Consider the following 19,382-nt stretch of genomic DNA (forward strand, 5'->3'; position numbering starts at 1 on the left):
TTAATACACAATTTAATCCCTCTTTGTTGTTGGAATAAAGAAAGCAATACACACGCTCTTGCATTGCCGCACACTTTTTAGATGATCAGGACTAAAGGAAAGAGCTGTCTCTGCCTCTAGCACAAACGCTGCCCAATATGTTTTTGTGATTTTGTTTAGCATGGCATACCTGAGTGTTTTGCTTGATCCTGCTGCAGGATGTCTTTGTTTTCTCAAGTCCAAATGGCAGGAGCTAGTGGCCCACTTCTCTGTTTTATGTCTTCATAGTGTCCTCAAGGTTTTGAGTGACTGTGTCTTCATATTTAAAATCCCTTGGTGGCGGAACACAAACTCAAAGGAGTCTGCAGGCAGTCAGTTCTGCAGAGAAGCGCATGCTTAATAATAAACCATCCGTACTTTAATGCTCAGATTGTAAACTATCCTACCTTTTATTGATCAGGCGTCAGGCCAAGCTGTGTCCTCATTGTAATCCCTTCTCCTCTTGTTGTGGTCCGGCCGCTTCATGCTCACTCACATCATGCATCACAACACAGCAGTATGCTCCAGAATGCTGCCTCCAACAGTCTCTACTATGTCTTGCCTTTTTACCTCCTCCCTCTCTCGCTCTCTCTCTCTCTCTCTCTCTCTCTCTCTCTTGCACTGTCTCTCGCACTCTCTCCCCCCTTTCTTATTTCTGCCACTATCCTCCCTCCCAGCATTCATGCATCCTGATCTACTGCTGGGTGTAGAAAGAAAGAGAGAGAGAGAGCGAGAGAGAGAGAGAGACTGAGAGGAAGTGACTTGCATCAGTGGGGTAGGGACTGTGTGTAAATTACCATGCAAGTTCAAAAGCAAGGAAATGCACAGATTACAATTGTACACAATATGTAAACAAAGCTGTGGTCTGAGAAGGCAAAAGAACAATTTTAGTTTTTTAAGTTGTAAAATATCTCAAGACGATGACTGCTATCAGGATGTATTGATACTGTTAGATTTTATCTGGACATACATGAAGCTGTAATACAAGAGACGACCAAGTAAGGAGAGTGTTTTACATTGTGACTGTTAAATTTGGGTCGTCTGAGGCCAGTGTGCTATGCTATACACGTGTCAGCAAGATTTTATGAATTATACTAATTTACTTCAAATCTCACACACATATCATAATTTGTTTCATGTTGTACATTAAGCAGTTTTCAACAATGATTAACCCTCCTGTTACCTTAGGGTCAATTTGACCCCATTCAATGTTAAACCCTCCTGTTACCTTTATATTTACTGACATATTTTACCCTTGGGGTCAATTTGACCCCAGCAATTAAAACCTCCAGAAAATTATTAGAATTAATATTGTTTTCCAAGTTTAAGTGTGAGGTACTTTATGTTTGTTTGTTGACTACTTAAATAGCCCTTTAAATATATTAAAAAGTTGATATTTCTTATATGTTTGACACAGTGAAAAACAGCCTGGGGTCAAATTGACCCGAAAGAACACCGACATTAACATTGAATGGGGTCAAATTGACCCTAAAGGTAACAGGAGGGTTAAAGTAAACAGTATTGCAACAAATACAAGTTGGAGATACATAAACAGATACATACTGATTGTAACGGATCCCCGTATATCAATCGGCGTGAGACTTTACTGCTGGTGAACTTCTTTATTTCTTTTCTTCCGTTGTATAATCATGAACCAAAACTATTGAATTAAAACCTCCTTGTCACCACCGTAAGAGCGTTAGCCTCATACGGGTCCATTAAAACTATCAAAACTCTTCATATAATGCGCATCCGTCCGTCACATTTAGCCGTTACGTCAAGTTTGTATATTAACACAAAATAAAGGTGCGCTTCCTTCTAACATTTCAAAATAAGTCAAATTTAGCTCAAAGCGGAAGTAGATTAAAACATATACAAAATCATTAAAACAATACAATATAAAAAGGCATACATCAAAACCAATAAAGCAGATACAAAATAAGGCAATCAACACAAAACAATAAACCTTTTAAGGGGTTATTTACATTCCCACCAAATTACAGTGTTTTACAAAATGGAAACCTAAAACACAAAATTTCCACTTACAGCATTACCCTTCAAATGTATAGGCTATACCACACAGTAAACCATATTACATTTCTTAAATGCTGAGTAATTAACAACTAATTTCTGGACAGGGCGCTCCAAAGCGGGCCTGCTGGTGCGCTCTCCTTTGTGGTTCCGTTCTTTCCCTCCAAACAAGATTTTAACCTGTCTCACAAGTCCATCTTTGCCTTGAATGACTTCTGAGACTGTCCCAAGTCTCCCTTTGCTTCGTGGTAGTGTCCTCAGCATCCGGTCCTATACCACCAACCTGAGGTTTCTTTTAGTGCTATGCCAGCACTGTCTGTTTGTGATGTTGTGGAGGCACTCCTTTTTCGATCTACTCCAAAACTGCTCCGTCAAGTACTGCACCTGGTGCCACCTCTTTCGTCCGTAAAGATCCTCTTTTTCATTCCTCAATCTCAGGTATGTGCATTGGCCATAGTCCGTGGTGCTGGCATCCGAGAAGTGATGTAATTCTGTTTTTAACACCTTTTCAGAGCCTGCTGGCTGGTAGCAACGAGCTACTTGTATCCTTTCCATCTTAACAAAGTCATCTGGCCATTTCTCCCACCGTGATTTCAACTGCCCTGGAATTGGGTTATCCCATCCTGTTTCTTGATGGCCCATATCCTGAAGAATATTCTTTCCGTTGAGGAGGTATGGAGCCACGAAGCCCAGCGGGTCATGTACGGAGGCGACAGATGACAGGATGCCGCGCCGTGTTGCGGGCTGGTTCTTTAGTGAAACCTTGAAGTTGAAACAGTCACTCTCGATATTCCAGTTTATTCCCAAAGCTCTCTCTAACGCTGGGTCATTGAATCTGAGATCCTTTACTTTGATGTCTGTAGCATGTTCTGTTGAGGGGATGCTCTGGAGAACAGCACAGTTGTCCACAAATTTGTGACTCCTTAAACCTTTGTTTGCACACAGCTCATGTGTCTCCTTTGTCATCTGACTGGTCTTTTCAGCAGACTCAACACTAATGATGCCATCGTTTACATAAAAGAATCTGGCAATGACCTGTGACCCTAATGGGTGTGTGTGACTCTGTTCTTTGGCGATCTGCTTTAATCCATGATGTGCATTATGCATTTCATAATGTCCATGTCTGTTTATATTTCCCTTCTGTTCGTCAAGAGAAATCAAATCTTCTTGAGAGACTGTTTTGCCATCTCCTTGATTGTCTCTGAAATCAGTCTCGAGAATTCTTCTTGCATCCATTGGAGTCACTGCAGGCAGCTCCTTCACGTTTACTCTGTGACAGTGACCGTTTGACAATTGTGCATCAGAGTGAGGTGCTGAACAGCCAACAATACTCCACCCTAAGTCTGAAAGAATAGCAAAGGGTTCATCATCTTTTCCTGCTATCACACGTCTGGGTACAGGGCTCCAGACTGCGACCAAATGGTCGCATTTTGCGCCTAAAATTAGACACAGTGCGAGTAAATTTTTCATCAACTCGCGCATGCGCGACCAGTAAATTAGCAGATTTCTTTTTTTTGTTATTAAATATTTTTGTTGTTTACAAACTTGTTCTACACTTCAGCCCACTATAGTTAGCGGTAATGCCTGAATGACTGGTTTGCTAACCGACATTAACTCCAGAAGAAGAAGAAAGGAGACGAAAACCGAAGAAGAAGAAGGCTGGCCTGTGTGTGAGAGGGGTGGGGGGGGGCTAATGTGTGAAAAGAGGCGCACCGCAACGGAGACGCAACGAGGGCCGCAGAGTGAGAGGTCCACGAGGGGATCCTCACCACCGAAGCGGCGTCCCGCCCCGAGTTGAATCTCTGGGTCAACTCAGCCGACTCTCACATGTCTGCCCTTATAGACTGATGTTCACGGTAAACGATTCGATCTGGAGCGCGAGGGTTTTGATAAAGTTAGCGGAAGGATTTAAGTGACAACATCCGGTTTTGCAAAGTTAGCGGAAAGAACCACGTGAAACAACATCCGCTTATCAAAATAAGATGTCGACAAATCATACACTAACATATAAAAGTAAACAATGAACTGATGTTGTATCTTTATAGATAGTTTCTGAGATTTAGCTTAAATTATGCTAACATTAAAAATGTTTACTGTACCAAGGAAGAGTTTATAAAATTAGTCAGTCTTTGTATGTTAAGAAAAGTCCTGTATATAGATTTCCAAGAGTTCCAGGAAATGAATGATGCAGATGTGTTCCATACATATCTGAAATCCCTACAATAGCAATCAAACAATTTTAATGTATCAATTAGGAAATTTTTCAAAGTAAAGTTCTAAATGTTTAAAGAAATCGGTAATTTCTTTAATGTTTGAGTTGCTTTATATATGTATTTCCTCATAGTCCTAGGCAATAATGCTACACAATAAATAGAATGTTTCAATCAACACCGTGATCGGTGATTGGTATTATCGGATCGGCAGATACTGATTTCAGTGATCGTGATCGTATTATCGGTGATCGGCAGATACTGATTTCAGTGATCGGTGATCGGTATTATCGGTGATCGGCAGATACTGATTTCAGTGATCGTGATCGCACCAAAACCTGATCGGTGCATCTCTAGAAACCAACAAATGTTTTGATTGGCTACATCAAGTGCAACATGCACATGCTCAAGGTATGTTTTCTTCAAATATGTTTAAACTCAATACAGTAACTTCTGAAGAGTTCTCTGTTGTGAATGTTTTGCAGTTCATGAAGGCAAACAGGCATAAGATTGTATATTGTCAAATTATTTATCAGTAATACAGTAAAAATGATGGGAAAACTTTGCAAGTCGATTTATAGTGTGTCAGGGTTTTTCCTGCAGAGAAAATTTGGGCGCGCGCCTAAGCCGTTTTCCCGAGCGCCTATGACAAATCCCGAGCGCCTAAGGCAAAAAAAAGTGCGTTGAAAAAACAAAAAACAACTGTGTTCATCAGGTTCATGTCAGCGAATATGTTCTCAATAGTATGTTTCAAGGAGGTGTGCTCACCTGTGGAGAGAGGGCGAGTGCAATCACTGGCACCGACAACTCACTGGCACCTCACTGGCAACTCACTGGCACCTCACTGGCACCTCACTGGCAACTCACTGGCACCTCACTGGCACCTCACTGGCACCTCACTGGCACCTCAGTGGCAAGTCTGTGGCAAGTGCCACAGACTTGCATAGATAATGTATTTTTTTAGACTTACTTAAAATATGCAATACGATATTGCTGTACAATACTGCTGTACTATATTGAATATTGTTTTGCTACTACTACGTTTCACTTCGTAATATATAACACTTATATACCATGATATGTATAATGTACCCGCCTTTCTTTAATAATAAAAAATATATAATTATTTTTTTTACCATGTCATACTGTTATACCTCCATGAAATTCTCCTTTGAGGAGATGCCACTGTTAGTCTAAAGTTTAAGCACTGGCACTCAGTGACACTTGCCGGCACTTGCCATCAGTTGCCAGCAGTTGCCAGCAGTTGCCAGCAGATGCCACTACTAGTCAAAAAGTGCCACTACTAGTTAAAAAGTGCCACTACTAGTCAAAAAGTGCCAGCAGACGGAGGGTCGGCCGCAGTGACGAGTCTGCGACGATTTAGTGACAAGCTTCACTGAAGTGCCCGGACAGCGGAAGAAATCACTTTCATGATCACAAAATGGAGGAGCTGCGGTTTAGCTAGATAGATAGCTAAAATAGCTAGATACACAGATGGATGTGTGTGTATATATATATAAAAAAGACACTAATTAATATATATATATATATATTAATTAGTGTCTTTTTGTAGACACTTACTGACAATATGCAATAAGATAGTGCTGTACATTACTGCTGTACTATATTTAATATTGTTTTGCTACTACTACATTTCACTTCGTAACCTATTACACTTATATACCATGATATTGTAATGTCTCGGACGTTATGGCACTGATGACACGGAGACGGGACGACGTTATTAATCCTCCCTTTATTAGGCATCCACCAACACAGACAGCGTGCTCAAGCATCCACCAACACAGACAGCGTGCTCCTCTCAGTTTAGCAGCTCGAATGTCAACAACAACGGTTCCCGTCAACCACCCTTAACTTCCGTTTTCCGACAGGTTAACCCCGCCTCCCCTCTACTCCGCCAATCACAGGCACGCCTCGACCAGCATGCACGGTGCCACACTGTGATTGACAGCCACTTCACAGGGTCGCTACAAAATGTATAATGTACCCGCCTTTCTATAATAATAATTTAAAAAAAATAATATATATATATATATAATTTCTTGTTTTACCATGTCATACTGTTATACCGCCATGAAATTCTACTTTGAGGAGATGCCACTGTTAATCTAAAGTGTAAGCACTGGCACTCAGTGACACTTGCCGGCAGTTGCCGGCAGTTGCCAGCAGTTGCCAGCAGATGCCACTACTAGTCAAAAAGTGCCACTACTAGTCAAAAAGTGCCACTACTAGTTAAAAAGTGCCACTACTAGTCAAAAAGTGCCAGCAGACGGAGGGTCGGCCAGGCGCGTCTGCGGCATGTCTGCGCAGTGACGACGAGTCTTCGACGATTTAGTGACAAGCTTCACTGAAGTGCCCGGACAGCGGAAGAAATCACTTTCATGATCACAGAATGGAGGAGCTGCGGTTTAGCTAGATAGATAGATAGATAGCTAAAATAGCTAGATACACAGATGGATATATATATATATATAATTGTCTTTTTGTAGACACTTACTGACAATAAGATAGTGCTGTACATTACTGCTGTAGGCTACTATATTTAATATTGTTTTGCTTCTACTACGTTTCACTTCGTAATATATTAAACTTTAGACTAACAGTGGCATCTCCTCAGAGTAGAGTATCATAGTGGGGGTATAACAGTAGGCCTATGATCATGGTAAAAAACAAATCTTTTTTTATTTTTATTATTTAAAAAAGGCGGGTACATTATACATATGATGGTATATGAGTGTAAATAAAAAAACCTGGAGCTCCTCCAATCTATGATCATAAAACTGATTAACGGCAGCTGATCTGTCGTAACAACAATGGTTGTTCCACCCACAGCTTCTCGGCGAGTGTCGTTCGCTTGCTCCTGTCCTGCCACTTGAGTGTTGCTGCCGGCGACTCGTCGCAAACACGCCGCTGTGTTGTCGCTGAGTACTGGCACCGAGCGGCACTTGCCGCTGAGTTGTCGGTGCCAGTGATTGCACTAGTTCGGTGTCGGTAGGTGCCATGAGCTGCCAGTGCTAGTTGTCAAAGAAGTGCCACGACGCGTCAGAGACTTGCCACCAGCCAGTAGTTAGACAGATGCCACCACGATGGGGGCAGAAGTCAGAAAGGTGCCACTACTCGCCAAAGAAGTGCCAGTAGTTCTCAGATGATTGCCACGAGTCAGAGTGTGCCATTCCTTTTTCATTCACCTTGTTTCAGTAATTGAAAGCACAACTTCCACTGACATTTATCAAACCACTTTTTTTATTGATGTGACTGTAGTGTCATTAAAAATATATATATTTTAAATGTCTTATGTTTCATCCTCTCAGCTCAGCATTGACCTGAAGACTCCTCTTAATATAAAGAAAGTCACTTTCAGGTCTGGGGACATGGACAAGCTCAGGTGAGTGATGTCACATGGTCACTGGAATATTTTATGGCTGTATGTTGTTGTATGTTGTTTATGATGTATGTTGTTTACAGAGTGCAGCACTTGGTCATTTTGACTTCATATTGTGGCACAGAGACTGGATCATGAACAAAAATGTCAATGACAAGCTTGTTAATTATCTCCCGGTAAGTTTTTTACAGAAATGTGAACGAATACGAAGAAAGACAATCACTAATACCCTTTAAAAATGAAATGTTTCAGGAGACGTTGTCATTGATGGATTCATATTATAATTATCTATTCAACAACAGGATGCCGAAATCATATTTCTGCCGAGGATTGTGGGTCATATCACCAACGAAACTGGCAACCACTTCATTCTATGGGTATGCATCAGCTATTACATTGTATTGACGGTTTAGAAACATACCATTAACATTGAAGAGAATGGTTATAGAGTAAAGAGATGGTTGCATCATTGATATCGTAAAAAAAAGTGTTTTTTATGTCATCATGTTATCCAGCACAACACATAATAAACCACAAATATGTTGAATTACATCTTGACATTATTGTTTAAAAGGTTCTGGATTTCTCCAAAAGAAATCCGAATCTATGACTCCTGAAGACCTGGACCGGATATGCGAGGATGATATGGATCTTCTGAAGTAAATCTACGTCAACTACAACAAAACAAATATGACACAATAACGCCTTTTCATCTCTTTGACATGTAATTGTATTTTTGCCACCCCAGAAATGTCTTTCGGAAGAAGGGTGGGCTGCAGGATTGAGGGTGCGATACCCTGTCCAGTGGCTTCAAAAGGACTCGTGAATTGTGGGATTTTTGTCTGCTCAGTGAGTAAATCCAAGTCACTATGTCGACAAATAGTTTGTTTTTAAGCTGGTTTTGAATGCAGCTTCAAACAATTGTCTATAGCCCTATAAGCCACACTATTTTGAATTTGACAATCACATCATTTTAAATGTGACCAGCCTATTATTTAATTTTTCTAAACCAACCCCTTCTTCATATTACTTATTTTCTTATTATGTCTAATTAATTATTATTAATGTCTATTTAAGACTTATGTCCAGTACTTGTTTTCTATGGCTGAAATTCAGGAATATTAACAGACTTAATAAAAGAAAGTCAAGAAAGTAAAACTATTGTGTACAGTGTGCACAGGTAACATATTACAATAGGCCTATGCCCATTATTAAAATATAAATTTAAATAACTCAGCAGATTTTGTACAATTAACACTCTTATCATCTCTTTGACATATAGGCTGCTGAGAATGAGGTGACCAAGATAAATGTCCAAGAAGAGACACTGACAATGACTCAATGTCGGACTCTGAGGACATATCATGGAGCTAAAATGATAAAAGATGTCCCAGAGACAGTAAGTAATGTTGATGACGTTGAATGCCGTTTTTTTCTAGATTTAATATATATATTTGTAATGCGTCGTACGGACTTTAACCTGTCCACTTCTCCTTTTTATGTTCCGAAAAAGTCCTTCCCTCTCACCAAGGATGTGTCAGATGAAATGGAAAGGCAAGAGAAGAAGCTGCAGATAGCTGAAGGGAACAAATGTGACTCCAACTACCATTGCATTGCATGGTGCATTGGAGCCTGCACTTTTCAACGTGTGGTGGGGACAAGAATGTATGTCACAAGTTTGCATTTCATTTGAAAAAATACGTACATATTTAGGAGATATTGGAAGAAATTGAATATATTTAACTATTTTTTATGAAGTGTTTTATCACCTAATCATTGAAAATATTGTGTCTTCGTTACCTTGGAATGAGACATTTATATCCACACACAGAGCAGATTCTCTTCAAAGACCTGGCCGCTATGTTTTTAATTCAGCAAACCACCGAAGAAGTTCTCCTATACGCTTTACACAGGGAAGAAGTTTCAGTTTGTTGCATCTGCAGCCTCAAACAATAACTTATTCCAGATACTACATATTGTATCTGCAGGTTTTAAATAAATAAATAAAAAATGCTTTTCAAATATATATAACATTTTCAGTCGGCATATCACATTTAACTATTTTGTTAAGGTTTTTGATTTTCTGTTCAACTTAGGTTTCTCCACCAAGACGTGGAGGGCTATAAATGGCTACAGTGTGAAAATTGCAGTAAATGGATTCATTTCCATTGTGCTGGAATTGGTGAAAACTGTACGAAACAAGGCTTCAATTGTGGCTGCACTAAAGTTGTCCAACCAAATGTGTAAGTGCTATTTAATGATCTCACCTTGAAACAACTTTTGCATGAGTTTGGCATTTCCTTCCATCAGTATCCTTTTTTACATTACATTTAGCTGATGCTTTTATCCAAAGCGACTTACAATCATTTTACATTCATACACCGTAAACACAACCTCAAAGATCAGTGTAGCAGACTGGTTGCTTAGAATGGCTTTTTCTTTTGTCACCAGCAAGGTCAGCCTGAAGCAACTGCGGTGGACAGCATGTTAACTGACCAAGAAATAAAGGTAACAAAAAAACTACAACAAGTTTTATAAATGTCTTTAATAACTCCTTCCTACATTTGTAAAATTATGCAATAATTGTTATGTTGACAAAGTATTTGGGAATGCAGTCTGTTGGCTACATGGATGGTTGTCAAACTTCTCAAATGCAGTTGACACCCACAATCCAAACCTTTCAGTAAATTATTCTGATTTAGAGTTTAAATTACTATACTGTGTTAAACAGCTTTTATAAATGTGCCTTGTACTTGTACTCCCATTCATTTTGGGCTATCAATACTTGAACTTGTTCACATGAGATGGTAAAAGAAATACATGACATCAGAATTGTTATGCTCTTTGCAGGATCTGGAGCAAAGATCAGAGATGGCACGCTTCTTTCCAACAGACACTATCTCCATAAAAACAAGGAGTTTTATCCGCATTGCAAATGATGTACTCATCCAACAACACATTGTTGGATGACTTGAAGGTATGCTCAAAACATTGCCATGTTTCATCGTAACTTGCAAGACATGTTTCTCTTTGTCTCTAATCGTTAGGAAAGTATGACCTGTATTTCTAATAATGTTTGTCAAAAAACAGAAGCATGACATTTTCATCAAAGCTTCTGAAAAAAGTCTGTACTTTGGAGTTCATATGTAATAACTATCATTTGTAAAATGTTTTAGACTTCAGAGATGATCAACAGGCTGAAGAACATCCTGCCTGTAACGGGCAAAGAGCTAGAACAGCAGATGTACCTGGAAGATGTAATTCTGCCAGAGGTAGGATTCATAGTATTTATTAAAATAAATATGATATACACAATACACATCAATTGTGAGAGAAAAACCCCTCACATTCATAATAATAAATGGTATTTGGTGTGAAATACACTGTCACTTTGGTTGTTTTTTTACATATACCCATGCTTTACTGTTATCCAGTGAATGTGTGCTATTTTTTCTAAAAACACACAAGCATAAACCATAAGCATAAACTGCATGATTCTATTCATATATTTGCTCTCGATAATGGTGTAATAAATGAACATACAGCACAAAAATAGATTTCATGACCATACTTTGTTGAATAAGTCAGGAGTATTCATTTGAACAAGCTTTCTGGTGGCCCTGCTGATAGTTGTATGCCCAAATGGCGCATTAGTAAAGGTTTGGTGAAATTGTTACATCTTGGATTAATTTGATTTCACAACTTTGTATACACAGAACTTAAATGTGGTCACAAAATGTGAATTTATGTTGCTTTTAAGGTAACAATTCAGTGGCTGAGAAAAACACTGGGTCTTTGGAGACACGAGGCAGAAAGCCTCCTCTTAAAACAGGAAGATGCGCACAGGTAATACCTTTTTCTTTATGAGATCTAAGTAATTCCTTTGCTTTTGTGTGTTAAATGTAGATTTCATGCATTTTTATGAACACTAACAGGTTTAGTGATGAAGGGAAATGCAATTTCTCATATGTATTTGAAGAATTGTGTTTCTACAGCTAACTGTATGCCTATAATCAGCTTGCCATAATAATCCAGCACTCTCTGTAAAGTGTGACATTTTAAGAAAAGTCAATCGTGAAAGTAATGTCACAATTTACTCTCTGTTAATTCCAAGTGGAAGAGAAAAGGAAAACGACAGCCCTGCACCTGAGCCGACAGACCAACAGGTAATTGTTAAAAGTCTGATATATCATGTCTGAACAAATAATTACACAGTTAAACAAAAGGATAAAGTCTATCTCCTTTATATAAGAACTCTAGGAACATTGTACATACTTTGCTGGTGGACTCCAAATTGGAGTACCACCATATTATTTAAACTGCAGTGAAATCCTGCTTCTACCACCTACTCCATCCATCCATTTGTGGTTTTGAAACAACATACATGGTGCTCAAGGAACTCCAGCCACAGTACACAAGCATTAAGTGCAGATCACTATAGACATTTTGAAATAGTATTTGTAGTGGCCATTTGTTCAATAAATCAGTAGCATTACCCAATTCATAAACAAAGGAACAAACCAAAGACTAAGTATACATAGACAACAACGACAAATGGCTTAATTTAACAAATATATGTATATTCTGAATAGGCAAACATCTAGAATAATTAAACAAGAATACTTACAAATAGAATAACTAAATACTAACACAAAATAAATAGCTCCTACAGTATTACTGTGCTGATTTAGAATTCAAATGTATCGCTTTTCTTTCTTAATTAATTACATTTAGCTATTGTTTCATATTGTATCGTCAAAGTGACTTAAAACGAAATGTACTTGAAATAAATGGTGTGTGTTTTTGTAATGTTCATATTCTTCTCATGCAGAATTCTGGAAAATTCAAAAAAATTGAGCATGCTCTGTTGGCAGCCAAGTGGTGCCAGACATGGCCTTTGAAGGGGAAGGTGACATTACCGCACTGATGCTAATGGGCCGATCAGAACAGCTGGCCATCGGAAAAGCACATGCGGGAGAAGAAGAAGACGACGGAGCTGAAAGACTCTTGGATTTCAACTTTGAATATCAAAGTGATTATAATAGGTTTTCTGAGGAATTCATGGACAAGGGTTACAAGGTGGATGGGTCATTCAAGCACTGTGATTAGTTGCGTAATGAGAGTTTATTGTTTTACATGTTGTGTTTTGTTTTATTAAATGTGTTTCATATTTACTAATACGTTCCGTGAATACTGTTTCCGGACTTTCTCTGCGTCTCGTTCTTTTCATATTCTGTTCACACCCATGACAACTGTAGCTTTATTGATTCAGCAAATATATGTGCTTTGATGTGTAATTTAATGTTGGCCTAGTATTTAATTAATAACCATCACATTAATTGCATTTATAAACCTAACTCAAGCATCACAGCACCTTACAAATATATAGAAGCAAACCAATATTAAATATAGTATAGCAGTAATGTACAGAACTATCTTATTGCATATTGTAAGTAAGTCTACAAAAAGACACAAATTATCTCTATATATATATATACAGGACTGTCTCAGAAAATTAGAATATTGTGATAAAGTTCTTTATTTTCTGTAATGCAATTAAAACAAAAATGTCATGCATTCTGGATTCATTACAAATCAACTGAAATATTGCAAGCCTTTTATTCTTTTAATATTGCTGATTATGGCTTACAGCTTAAGAAAACTCTAAAATCCTATCTCATAAAATTTTAATATTTCCTCAGACCAAGTAAAAAAAGATTTATATCAGCTGAGTGTTTGTCAAGGCTCAGGAAACCCTTGCAGGTGTTTGAGTTAATTAGACAATTCAAGTGATTTGTTTAATACCCTACTAGTATACTTTTTCATGATATTCTAATATTTAGAGATAGGATATTTGAGTTTTCTTAAGCTGTAAGCCATAATCAGCAATAAATCAGAATAAAAGGCTTGCAATATTTCAGTTGATTTGTAATGAATCCAGAATGCATGACATTTTTGTTTTTTTAATTGCATTACAGAAAATAAAGAACTTCATCACAATATTCTAATTTTCTGAGACAGTCCTGTATATATATACATATATGTATATATATATATCCATCTGTGTATCTATCTAGCTAAACCGCAGCTCCTCCATTTTGTGATCATGAAAGTAATTTCTTCCGCTGTCCGGGCACTTCAGTGGAGCTTGTCACTAAATCGTCGCAGACTCGTCACTGCGCAGACATGCCGCAGACGCGCCTGGCCGACCCTCCGTCTGCTGGCACTTTTTGACTAGTAGTGGCACTTTTTAACTAGTAGTGGCACTTTTTGACTAGTAGTGGCATCTGCTGGCAACTGCTGGCAACTGATGGCAAGTGCCGGCAAGTGTCACTGAGTGCCAGTGCTTAAACTTTAGACTAACAGTGGCATCTCCTCAAAGGAGAATTTCATGGAGGTATAACAGTATGACATGGTAAAAAAAATAATTATATATTTTTTATTATTAAAGAAAGGCGGACCACATTATACATATCATGGTATATAAGTGTTATATATTACGAAGTGAAACGTAGTAGTAGCAAAACAATATTCAATATAGTACAGCAGTATTGTACAGCAATATCGTATTGCATATTTTAAGTAAGTCTAAAAAAATACAAATACATTATCTATGCAAGTCTGTGGCACTTGCCACAGACTTGCCACTGAGGTGCCAGTGAGTTGCCAGTGAGGTGCCAGTGAGTTGCCAGTGAGGTGCCAGTGAGTTGCCAGTGAGGTGCCAGTGAGTTGCCACTGAGGTGCCACTGAGTGCCAGCGTCGCTAGGGGGATCTCGCCCCTACTGCACCTGTGTGCGCGTATCACGGCAGAGCGGCCAGCTGCTGATCACGCACTCAATAGCTCGACTGCATGAATAGAAGGTGCGCGCATAGCTGCAAAAATTTTTTTGGGACCACCCAAGACCCATTTTGACCCAGGAAAAAGTGCGCCTTAAATTTTCTGCTTGCGCCCCTAACATTTTAAGTTAGGAGCGACTGTGCTCCTAGTTAAAAAAGTTAGTCTGGAGCCCTGGGGTATGAGAGCTCCTGGACAATTGTAGCCTATCAGTAACCCCACTTTGCAGTTAAGAAGAGGCGGTATTTGGTCTGCAATCGCTGTGAGATGGCTCCATCCTTTTGCCGTTTCATGCGTTGGTATATGTTGTCTGTTTACAGGTATGCCGTCTTTGGTGTAAGTAGGAGGCAGTTTGATGTGCACAGTGGAATTGAAACCTCTCACACGCAGACCAGATATTCGTTCACTTTTAAGGACCATATTTTCACCCATCATAGTTGTGAGTTTCAATTTAACTGGGCAAGTAGTCAGCTGCAGCTCCTTACTTACATCATGCTCAATGAATGTTGTGTCACTTTGAGTATCCAGCAGGGCATACACAAGTTTTTCTCTGGATGGATTATTGTCGCTCGACACCCATACTGGCACGATCATGGAGGTGTTTTCACCACAGCGTCTACATACCACCAAGCGGACACCGGCGCACTATCGGACCTACATGATGTGTTATGTCGGCATCAGAACAAGTATCCCGACGGCTGTGGTGGTGGCTGGGGACTTTAATAGGGCTAACCTAAAAAGTCATGCCGAACTTTCACCAGCACATTACGTGTGCTACCAGAGGAAAGAACGTTGGACCACTGCTATACGCCATTCAAGAGAGGCTACAAGGCTGTCTCTCTCCGTTCGGAAAATCAGACCATGCCGCCATTTTTCTGCTTCCGGGTACCGCAAAAGATCGCGGAAGCGGTAGTGACGAGGAACGTAGCGGTGGTCTGACCAATCAGAGGCTGAGCTACAGGACGCTCTGCGTGTCGCCGACTGGGACATGATCCAATCCAGTTCCAGTGACGTCAGCGAGTTGATGGAAGTAGCAATGAGCCTCATAGCAACGCTTAGCGGACACCATCGTCCCCACGGTAAAAGTTAGGGTCTTTCCTAACCAAAAGCCGTGGGTTGATGGATCCATCCGTGAAGCTGTGAACGCCCGTACTGCTGCCTATAACTCCGGTCTTGTATCCGGCAACATGGACGAGTACAAGGCAGCGGTCTATGGACTGAGGAGGCGGTGAAGGAAGCCAAAGGAGGTACCGAGACAGAGTGGAATCACAGATGGAGCAGCGCGACACCAGGCGCCTATGGCAGGGGCTACGGACTATCACAGACTACCAGAGCAGACCCCGCGCTATGGTGAGTGCCGACGCATCCCTAGCGGACGACCTGAACTCATTTTATGCACGGTTTGAGGCTAGCAACAACAGCTAGCTCGTCACAAGCAACAACAACACGTTAAGCGTAGCCGGTGAGTTCTACCGCTGGGGACGAACACACACTCTCTCTGTGACCCCGCACAGTGTGAGGGGGGCTCTGTTGGTGAACACCAGAAAGCTGCAGGTCCAGATGGCATATCTGGGCGAGTACTGAAGACCTGTGCTAACCAGCTAGCTCCAGTGTTCACCACAATATTCAACCTCTCCCTGGCTGAGTCCGTGGTCCCCGCCTGCTTCAAGAGATCCACTATTGTCCCTGTGCCCAAGAATGCTTCTCCAGCATGTATGAATGACTACCGACCGTGGCCCTCACCTCGGTGGTCATGAAATGCTGAGAGGCTGATAAAGGACTACATCTGCGCCTTCCTCCCTTCCTCCATGGACCCGCTGCAGTTTGCTTATCGCCCAAACAGATCCACAGATGATGCTGTCTCCCAGGTACTGCACACCACTCTCTCATCTGGACAGCCAGAAGGGGGGCTATGTGAGACTGCTGTTCATTGATTATAGTTCAGCTTTCAACACCATAGTCCCTCCAGACTGGCCGGCAAGCTGATTGAGCTGGGACTGAACACCCCCTGTGTGCTTGGATCCTGGACTTCCTGACCGCCAGGCCACAGGTGGTCAGGGTGGGCAGACACCTCCAAACCCTCACCCTGAACACAGGATCCCCAGGGTTGCGTCCTCAGCCCCCTACTGTACTCCCTGTACACACATGACTGTGTGGCCAGGTTCAGCTCAACACCATCATCAAGTTTGCGGATGACACAGTGGTGGTGGGCCTGATCTCCGACAACGACGAGAAGGCCTACCTGGAGGAAGTTGCTGATCTGTCACTCTGGTGCCAGGACAACAGCCTCATCATGAATGTCACCAAAACTAAGGAGCTGATTGTGGACTTTAGGAGGTACAACAACAGAGGACGTACTCACCACTGGGGATTAACGGGACTACTGTGGAGAGGGTGCGGGTATAAATACCTAGGAGTCCACATCACCGAGGATCTGACATGGTCAACAAACACAGACACTCTGGTGAGAAAGGCAAGGCAGCACCTCTACCACCTCAGGCAGCTGAGGAAATTTAAAGTTTCCCAGAGGATCCTTCAGTCCTTCTACTCTGGAGCTGTAGAGGCGTCCTGACAGGAAGCATCACAGCCTGGTTTGGCAACTGCTCCGCTCAGGACAGGAAGGCTCTGCAGAGAGTGAGTTCGGCTGAACGCACTATTGAACTTCACTCCCACCCTGCAGGACTTGTACACCAGGAGGTGCAGAACCAGTGCCGGCAGGCTCATGAAGGATCCTCACCACCCTAACAACAGACTGTTTCAGCTGCTGCGGTCAGGCAGGCGCCTCCGTAGTCACGCTGCAAGAACAGAGAGACTGAGACGGAGTTTCTTTCCTCAGGCCATCAGGACTGTGAACTCCGACCTCACCAGGACCCCATAGACCCACACAACTGCCCCTCTTAGGCACACACACACACACACACACACACACACACACACACACACACACACACACACACACACACACACACACACACACACACACACACACACACACACACACACACTTACTGTAAATATTGTGTTGTTTTTTATTGTAAATAGTGTGTACTTGTTGCCCTTGCACATTCCTGCTGAGCATTGCCACTTTCATTTCACTGCACACCCTGTGTGTGTATGTGACAAATAAAACATCTTGAATCTTGAATCTTGAATCTTGAATGAACCAAAACTATTGAATTAAAACCTCCTTGTCACCACCGTAAGAGCGTTAGCCTCATACGGGTCCATTAAAACTATCAAAACTCTTCATATAATGCGCATCCGTCCGTCACATTTAGCCGTTACGTCAAGTTTGTATATTAACACAAAATAAAGGTGCGCTTCCTTCTAACATTTCAAAATAAGTCAAATTTAGCTCAAAGCGGAAGTAGATTAAAACATATACAAAATCATTAAAACAATACAATATAAAAAGGCATACATCAAAACCAATAAAGCAGATACAAAATAAGGCAATCAACACAAAACAATAAACCTTTTAAGGGGTTATTTACACTGATGCTAAGTGAAACAAAAATATTTAGCCATAAAAATCATTAAAATACTGAAACATTCTAACCGCAAGTTATTACCAGCGATCACTTGCAGAATTAAATTCCGTTCACAATTTTTTTTCCCATGAAAAACAAATGTCCTTCAGCAGTGAACAATTCCGTCCTCCATCGTGTGACTCGTTGCGCGTTTGGCGAGAGGGATCTGTCATTAAGAGGGATCGACCAAACTGTGAGTGGTGAGCTCCGTCCCGCTGGATTCTTCTTCTGTGCTTTGACAGCAAATAAAAGTGGAGTTTGTTTTGAAATCTTTGGGAAAATAACATTATGAAGACCAAAATGCCCAATGTTTTTACTCACTTAAAAAAATAAAAAACTCACGCAGCTACACCTGGCAATTTGTGGTATGATAGAGGCTGCTTATGAATTTATGTTTCCTTAAAGGGATCTAGAGAACACTTTGTTTATCCATTGATAACTTCAATGTGGAATCTTTTTACCAACACCTCTTTTGTCTTAGCTGCAGACAGTATACAGATACATAGACTGTAGTAATATGTGCACTCAAAAAAATAAATTGTTGGTGTTGTAAATTATACTTCATTAATTGGTATATATTCTACATTGTATTAATACGTTTCACTGATTACTAGACTTTATTAAGTAAAAGTTACACATTTTAATCATACAATAAATTAACTCTGCGGGAAGAGTAAATGTTACTCCCCAATTTCTCATACTGTTTACATGTTTTATAATGACTGAACATAAACTGAAAAAGGTAAGTAAATTTTAATTAATCTAAACATCTATCGCGTTTGAATCAATCGACGCGCGCAATTCGCATTCAAGGCGGCAACGCGACGAGACGAGACGTTGGAGGAGACGTTGGACGAGACGTTGGACGAGACGTTGGAGGAGAGCTTCACGTTTTTGAAAATATATGGTCCTTGTTACGCGTGTGAGAGAGAAAGACGTTTGCGAGCCGCAATATTCCAACAGCTGCCGGCTTTATGTCAGTAACGCTCGGTACATTGTTTGAACATACTGAAATAAGACTGAAACATGCTAGCTATGACAGCGCTGTGTGAGCTAATGTTTGCTGTCTGGTTCTCTGTCGGTTTCATTCAGTGGCGGCTGGTGACATTCTTTTTGTTGGGCGGAGCGGTTTAAATAGCACTCGACAATGAGAAGAAACAAGGCTTTGAGTAGAATATTGTAAAAAACAAAGCTTTATTTCAAGAAAACACCGTGCTCAACTGACTCCTTGCTCGGTCGGAAGTGCAACTGAATCCTCGCCATCGAGACACAACTCATGGAGTAGATGGTGGTGTTCGCCGTACTCTTTCCTTTCTTTTTTTAAATATCTTGAACCCAAAATCAACGGTTGGTTG

The 19,382-nt window shown here is 40.7% G+C and overlaps 1 protein-coding gene and 1 long non-coding RNA gene across 6 annotated transcripts in view; one reads left to right on the forward strand and one right to left on the reverse strand.

Annotated features, from left to right (window-relative positions):
• The window catches only part of LOC130188786 (mucin-2), a 23,784-nt gene extending 23,185 nt beyond the window's left edge, over positions 1–599 (reverse strand). For 4 of the 5 annotated variants that reach the window (XR_008830653.1, XM_056407307.1, XM_056407277.1 and 1 more), the window contains exons 1-2: positions 426–599; positions 170–357 (exon numbers count right to left, since the gene is read on the reverse strand). The gene's annotated coding sequence lies outside the window, so the exon portion shown is untranslated. The remainder of the gene's footprint in view (positions 1–169; positions 358–425) is intronic. The other variant, XM_056407286.1, reaches the window with a different exon arrangement.
• Positions 1–8,255, forward strand: part of LOC130188828 (uncharacterized) — a 27,863-nt gene extending 19,608 nt beyond the window's left edge. Inside the window, exons 2-5 of the long non-coding RNA XR_008830658.1 lie at positions 7,592–7,665; positions 7,746–7,838; positions 7,965–8,039; positions 8,237–8,255. This is a non-coding gene — a long non-coding RNA (uncharacterized LOC130188828). The remainder of the gene's footprint in view (positions 1–7,591; positions 7,666–7,745; positions 7,839–7,964; positions 8,040–8,236) is intronic.
• Positions 8,256–19,382: the final 11,127 nt, after the last annotated feature.

The sequence above is a fragment of the Pseudoliparis swirei genome, chromosome 3, assembly GCF_029220125.1.
Source record: "Pseudoliparis swirei isolate HS2019 ecotype Mariana Trench chromosome 3, NWPU_hadal_v1, whole genome shotgun sequence".
Taxonomy (NCBI): domain Eukaryota; kingdom Metazoa; phylum Chordata; class Actinopteri; order Perciformes; family Liparidae; genus Pseudoliparis; species Pseudoliparis swirei.